At 25.4% G+C, this 8,056-nt stretch overlaps 1 protein-coding gene across 1 annotated transcript in view; it reads left to right on the top strand.

The window, feature by feature from the left end:
- Window positions 1–8,056, top strand: part of LOC105626657 (UDP-glucuronosyltransferase 2C1-like) — a 157,306-nt gene that overhangs the window by 101,529 nt on the left and 47,721 nt on the right. The gene's annotated exons all lie outside the window — the stretch shown is intronic.

Below are 8,056 nucleotides of genomic sequence, written 5' to 3'. Positions count from 1 at the left end.
GAGAGAGAGAGAGAGAATTTCAATACTTCACAATCTTGTTTAGTTTTATGCAGCTATGGCACTTATTACATTTATAATACAATCAATATTTTATTTTAATTTTAATAATAACTACTTTGTCAAATTTAAAATATTTTATTTTAATTTAAAAAATTGTTGAAAAGTATCAGAAATTATTATAACGTTGTAAGTTTAAAATATTTAATAATAACAACACATGATTAGGTATACAACTGTGCTTCCGCCGTTTTCCTATAGATGGCTTTAGCGGTAAGTGGTGGTCGAAATAAATAGATCGTAGACGTCATACAATAAACTTGGGCATCTGTCAACATAACCCCATAGAAACAATATCGATTTGTGTCTGCATCATAAAGTTATTCTCGATTGAAAATGTCAGTTTACGAGCCAAATTCTCGTCATTTGCGAGAGGTTTTAATTTTTTGCTTCAATATGAAGAAATCTGCGGCTGAGGCTCATCGAATGCTCTCAAATACTTATGGTGAGGCCGCTATTAGTGAAAGAACGTGTCATGAGTTTCAACGCTTCGACGATGATTTTGACGTCCAAGGTCATGCTCTATTTGGTGGGACCAGCTCGGCGTAGTGTATGAACTGTTAAAACCGACTGAAACAATCACAGGTGATCGGTATCGAACGCAATTGATGCGTTTGAGCCGAGCATTGAAAGACAAACGGCCGCAATACGAGAGACACGATAAAATGATTTTGCAGCATGACAATGCTCGATCCCATGTTGCGAAAGTTTTCAAGACATACTTGGAAACGTTGAAATGGAAAGTCCTATCCCACCCGCCGTATTCTCCAGACATTGCTCCCTCTGATTATCACTTGTTTCGATCAATGGCACACGGCCTGGCTGACCAACACTTCCGGTCTTATGAAGAAATAAAAAATTGGATCGATTCGTGGATAGCCTCAAAAGATGATCAATTTTTTCGACGCGGGATTCGTACGCTACCCGAAAGATGGGAGAAAGTAGTGGCCAGCGATGGACAATACTTTGAATCATAAATGTATAACAGTTTTTTACAATAAAGCCTCGAATTTTGGAAAAAAAACGGCGAAAGCAAAATTGTACACCTAATATAAAATAATGATGTAATAGTGATGAATAGTTATAACTGTAGGAGAGAATTTGCTATGAATTTAATTATTTAATTTAATTACATTTATGTAATACACAAAAATTTAATGCTTTAGTATTCAAATTTTCTTAAGATTTTCTTAAAGATTTCTTAAAAAGATTACCGCGAATTAATATTATAAAATCTGTTATAAAATTATGTATGAAATTGTCAAATTTTAAACATTCTGCTTAATTTAAATAAAATTTATCGAATCAATACTGAAAGTATCATTAATCAATTTATATTTCGCTGATCCCAAGTAACGATTATTAAAGAAAACAGATTTACTAACTTTATATAAGTACTGAAACTCTTTTACTCATGAATGAAATGTAAAATTCCAATTTTATTGTTCGATCTCATAAGAACCTCATATATTGCCAAAGTATTTTAACTTCTTGTTCTATTATTATGAACAAGTTGAAAAACTTATACTTCGGCTTTTAATATTAGGTGTGGGAAAAAGTTCGTGGCGTTTTTTTAATGCCATCTAATGGGAAAAACGCCACGAACTTTTTCCCACATCTAAAATAGAAGTGTATTTACCATTTTTGGTGATGTCAGTTAGTTCATTTTCAAGTTCGTTATGATCAGCCGAATGATTTTCAAAATTGTCAAATGTGTTTAATATAAATTGATCAATAGTAGATATATATGAATCCTCCTTTTCAAAATTTCTTAATTACATTTCATCTGCATTTTCTCTGTTATCTATACATTAAGTATAAAATTCTATATTTCTATACATTAAGTATAAAATTCTATATTCTCTCTCTATTTTAGACCGCTTATGTAAGAACACAATCAATACTATAAATAACTTTAACGATCGAAGCTAGATCTTTAATATATTTAGTAATTCAATCTTGATTGAATTATTAAATATACTGTATACAATATATATGTACTTGCATATACCATATTTGTAGTCTTACGAACTGCGCGCCGAAATTTTTCCGGACTATATAAACACAATTAAACTACTGTAGTAAACTCGCGAATTAAATTTAACTTGTCTATATTTCTATATTATTTATATTATTTTAATTTAATTTAATCTTATTTATAATTCTATTTAAAAGAAATTTGGAGAAAAAAGGTAATAGGACTCAAGCGCGGGAATCGTTGCACAAATAATATATCGATATAATACAAATCTCTTTATTAAAATAACGTGCTTTCATGTTTCGACTCATTTTTTAGCCCTCTTCAGAGACAAATCATCCTAATATGTATAATGTATGCGTAATAACTACCTTATCGTGATGAGCTCCATTACATTATCTCTGATAATTTCAAATAATTCTTCTCTCTTCTTTTTAACATTCATCTATGTGTAATTCTTATATAGAGACTTTAATGTAGAGCTCCATGATAAGATAGTTATTATGCACACGTTGTATATATAATATTAAGGCAATGTGTCTTTAAAGAGGGCTCAAAAATGAGTCGAAATACGTTATCTTAAGAAAGAAGTTTATGTTATATCGATATATTATTTGCGCAACTCCCGCGATTGACTCCTATTGTCCTGTTTTCTCTAAATTTCTTTTGAATAAGGTAAGGAGTCCTAAATTAATTTATAAATTCTATTTAATTTAATTCTATTTATAATTCTATTTAATTTAATTTTATTTATAATTTTATACTTCTATATTATTTATATTATTTTAATTTTATTTAATTTTATTTAAAATTTTACTTTTTTGCTATGTTATCATCTTTATCATTCAAACTGAAATTTGAAATTTTTCTTTTTTCAATAACTTCCAGCATATTTTCTTTTACATTTATTTTTTGCAGTTTGTTTACTCTCCTTTAATTTTCTTCCTTCTGATTTTTTCTTTTGATTGTGAGTTTTTGATAATGATTCTACACTACTGTCGATGGAGTATCATTTGAAAAATTATGTACCAAAAACGAAATATTTAATAATTAATAAATGATTTATATGTACATACAAATAAAATTATTTCGATATAAAATATTTAAATATATTTTACTCTTATTATTATCATCAATTATCTTAGGAACATCCATTATTTCTTAGACAGTTCTCTTTTTATATATTTAATATTATATTTAATGTTATATTTAATATTCTCTTCGTTTTTCTGAAATTTCAGTATTCGATGTAAACGCAAAAAATTTTTAATTCTACTAATCGTTTTATAGTTTTTTTTATAAGTGAATCTGAAATATTAAGTATTTCATATGTTTATACATAATTACACTATCCGTTAGATTTTAAATCATTGAATAAAGTAATTTTTACAAATTTTTATCGCTGGAAGTAATAATTAAGTTAATAATTTAATTAATTATTAAGTTAATGTCTTCTGAAGATAACTTTTGTCTTCTGCGCAATCAATAATGGTCGTACACTTAAAAATGTAACCACAAGCTTCCTTTACATATAAATGAAGTTCGTGGTTATGAACAATTAAAAGTAATGAATGATTTAATTGAAAATTAAATTAATTACAGTAGTTATTTAAATGTAATAAACGTGTACACAATTATTAAATTTCATGAAAAATACGTCATTAAATTACATGTACACAAATATACTTTTCAGTTATAAATACATTAAATTTAATGTAATATCATGAAGTGAAATTTAAATTGTGTAAATTAAAAGTATATTAAATTTCATGAAATTTTTAACAGTATAATGCAACTATTCAGATTCTAATCAGTTACATTAAATTGATAAATAAGTTTAAAATGTGTAAAATAACTAAAAAATTTAAAAAAGTAACTCTAACTTAATTACAAATAATAACTAGTTATTTCCCAATCTGAATAATGTATAATTTAGTTCAAATAATTATTCTGTGTATACCTGTACCGCCCCGTATATTAACATATCATAAAGTCCATTCATTGGCAGAAGTCTCTTTAGTTTTTATCTTTTTTAGTAAATCATTTAATATTATATGTGCTGAATAATAATTTAATAATATCTTAGTAACTGGATTACAAATAATCCATGTTGTTGGAATACAATCGACATAGGACATACTTTCTGCAGTTAAATTTTCACTAAATTCTACAAGTTGTCAGTTATATAATTTTTCAGTCATTTTTTAATCAATACCTAAAAAATTAATAATTAGATAAAGTTCATTATATCATTTATTTATTTATATCATTTCATTATAAATGTCCATTTCATTAATTATTTCATAAATTATCTTTTTATTATAAATTATTATTAATGCTATCCATTAATTTAGTAAAACCATATTTTTTCATGTAACAAGTATTTTCTTGAATTAAAGAATAATAATATAATTAAAGAACTTAATGTGCCATTAATACTTAGTAATCATTAGCACAATACAAATTATTAATACAATATATTTTAACGATAGTGACGATAGTAACGATAGTTAACAAATCTAACTTCAGTGATTAAAGATGATCAGCTACCATTGTTTGCATATACATGTTATTATTGACCATAATCATAGTAACTAGCATGACATATATCTTTTATTATCACGCTGCAGTTTCACGCATTACAAAAATATTTTAATGCGTATTAATAATATTTACAAATTAATAAATTAAATATGAATGCAAAAGAAAAAAATAAGTTATGTGCACAAAAATATAGATTTCTAAAAAGAGAAACTGTGAAAGTATAAAAATTCTTTTCATGCTATGAAAGTATGTAATTTATAGTTTATCTCTTTATCAGTAAATATAATGATTGATTCTTTTGAGAAAAGCAATATTCTTTATTACATACTGCGCAACAAAATAAATTTTTCAATAAAAATGTCAACAATGTACACACTGCAGATATAATAATTATTAATACTAGACAAAGAAAACATAGGTATGCGAGTATATTTGAAATATATGAAAAATATATATAAAATAAATATAAATTAAAAAAGAAAGAAAAAATTCCCTGTAGCTCTCGAAATCAATAATAAGAAGGCATATGAGAGTGAAGTGGTAAGTAAAGTCTTACAAATTGAATTGTAATTCTTACAAGTTTTTAATATCATTCGAATTTTTGATTTGTTTTTGAGGATGCGTATTTTTACCTAATTGGATCTGTCAAATCCTAAATAGCAGTCCATATTGGAAGAAGTAACGTGTCTAATCTACTGTAAGAATAATTTTTATGAAATTTTTTGATGAAGATTCAAAAACGAGTCGAAACGTGTGAATCTCATGTTAAAGACTACTAAACATTAAAATTTAATTTGTAAGACTAATTGCGCCTTACTTACCTCGCTTCACTCTCATTTGCCTTGACTTTCAATATTAAAATAAATATATTACAGAAGAAATATAATAAATAATAGATATTTTTTTATTTAATTTTATAAAATAAATCTGTTACAGGAGAAATATGAAGACATTGTGATAACAAGTCGAAGAAAGATAAAGGTGATAATGTAGCTCGCCACAAAAATAGATTTTAAAAATTAATACCATCTTTTCCTCTACAAATTATATTAATAATAGTAGAGAAGAAGTATTATGGCCAGTGTATATATTGTAACCTTTCTTAATATATCTCCGTTATTATATAGCTAATGATGATTATTTTAGGAATTATTTGTTCAGCAGCTCGCCGTTACACCATGACGTTAATATATTAATACTCGCAATAGCCAGCACTTATTATAACACATTTTTACTTTCAAGTATGTCGAAATGTTTCTGAGGTACATTTTAGCATTTAATTACATCTGGTATCTCAGTTATGTTATGGTATCTGTTATGAAGGTCACATTACCATCCATTTTTTTCTTCGAATACAATTAGTAATTTCGTTATGCAATATTGCCACATTTCTATTAATAGTATCCTAAGTAATAAATATTTCGTAACTTTGAGTCCAGAATCGATTCAACAATATTTTAATGAAATTGTCAAGTTATAACCTTAATTATTGATTATTAACAAAGTTATTGTGTAAAATATATATAAGTAATATAGTATAACTATATTATAGTATAACTAAAGTATATAATTAAAATATTATATCACTTTCTCCTCTAGTCTCATAACAACTAACTTAGGTAAATAATATTTCTTTTAAAATTGTTTTCTTATAGCTGCAATAGATGTGAATCGTGATAAAATTGAAGCTAGTAATAATAATATTCCTTATATTGAAAGTAATGAAAACGTGTCATTCTCAAATGACACAAATGGCTGAAGAAATTCAAAGTGACAAGGAAACGTATACTGATGAAGTAGAGGAAATACGCGAATGGGTTCTTAATTGTGATATAAAGCAGGCAGCATTAGATAAATTATTATTAAATTATTATTTTGAGAAAAAAATTACTCCCCCAATTATCTAAAAATTCAGAAATTTTTTTACGTACTAAGAATAACATACTACAAAATTAATACGATATTTGATGACAATAAAAAAGAAATAATAGATCAATATGTCTATTTTGGGTTAAAAAGAGGTATGCGATTATATGTAAATACTAATCTTTATCAAAATAAAGAAATAAAACTATAATTTAATGTTGATGGTTTATCATTGAGTAAATCCATTTAGGAGGGTCAATCAATTCAGGAAAGAAAGAATTTTGATCTATTTTATGTAAAATTTTTTCGGAAATTGATATTTACGAATCTTTTGTTGTTGTCATTCAATGATAATTCTAAACATCAGATATTAATTATTTTTTGACGAAATTTGTTACAGATTTAAATAATGTAAACAAATAACAACTTTGTAATTGATAATAAAGTCTTTATAATTAATAAAAGTCAATAAAATTACATATTTTATATGTGATACGCCAACTCGGTCTTTCTTAAAAATGACAAAAGAACATAGAAGTTTTAGTGCATGCGAAAGATGCACTATTCATGGTAAACGTTGCGAAAACAGAACAATTTATGAATCTATAAATAAGGAACCGAGAACTGATACATCAGTTCGGAATGAAGATGATTTTGAGCATCATAATGGATATATTTTTCATACATATAGAACCAAAAATTTAATATCATAGTTTATTTTGGATTCGATATATTTATGTAGCAGGGTTATTAGCAGGGAATAAAATTGATCGAGTAGTGGATTATAATTTCTGGAAAAGCACGGATAAGTCGTACTAAATGAATTATCACGCAGAATGCTGTGTTTGAGATACCTTTCGAATTTCAAAAAAGACCGAGAACTACTAATGATATGAGAATATGAAAAGCAATAGAGTTCCGTTTTTCTTTTTTTATAGGGGCCTGTAATAAATAATTAAAAATATATTAGATAAAATTATTATAATCATTTTTTATTATTACATACATTTATTATTACATACATTTATTATTACATACATTTTTTATTATTACAATTTTTTGGATATTGTTTAGTGAACATTATGCAACTTACTATTGTATGATATTTCAAAATTATATTTATTGAGATTTTTTTGAAGCACTTCCAAAGTTATATGGTTCTAAGTCTCAAATTCTGAATATGCATAATCTTATTCATATTGCAGATGATACAAAAAATTTAGGTTGCAATTTGAACTATATTAATTGTTACTCTTTCGAAAGTTATTTAGGCTTACTTAAACGATATATTCAAAAAACCTTTAGAACAAGTACATTGAAGTTTAAATGAAAAAAAATGTATCTAAGCCTTCTATTCCTCCCTGTTTCGAAATTTTGAATTTAAAAACATCTAGTAATAAAATATTTATTTCTAAATTAAAAATAAATGTAGCTTTTATTATTAGTAATAAATATCCGAATAACATCATATTATTACAAGATGATTTAACTTTACAAAGGAAATAATTCTAAGGAAATAAAAATAAAAGGTATTTAAGCCAAAAAAATAATATATATATATAAATATATATATATAAAATAAATATATAAATATATATATATAAATATATA

This window comes from Atta cephalotes, assembly GCF_000143395.1.
Source record: "Atta cephalotes unplaced genomic scaffold scaffold00006, whole genome shotgun sequence".
NCBI classification, from domain to species: Eukaryota; Metazoa; Arthropoda; class Insecta; order Hymenoptera; family Formicidae; genus Atta; species Atta cephalotes.
The sequence above is the reverse complement of the archived record's forward strand: the minus strand, read 5'-3'. Positions and strand labels throughout refer to the sequence as shown.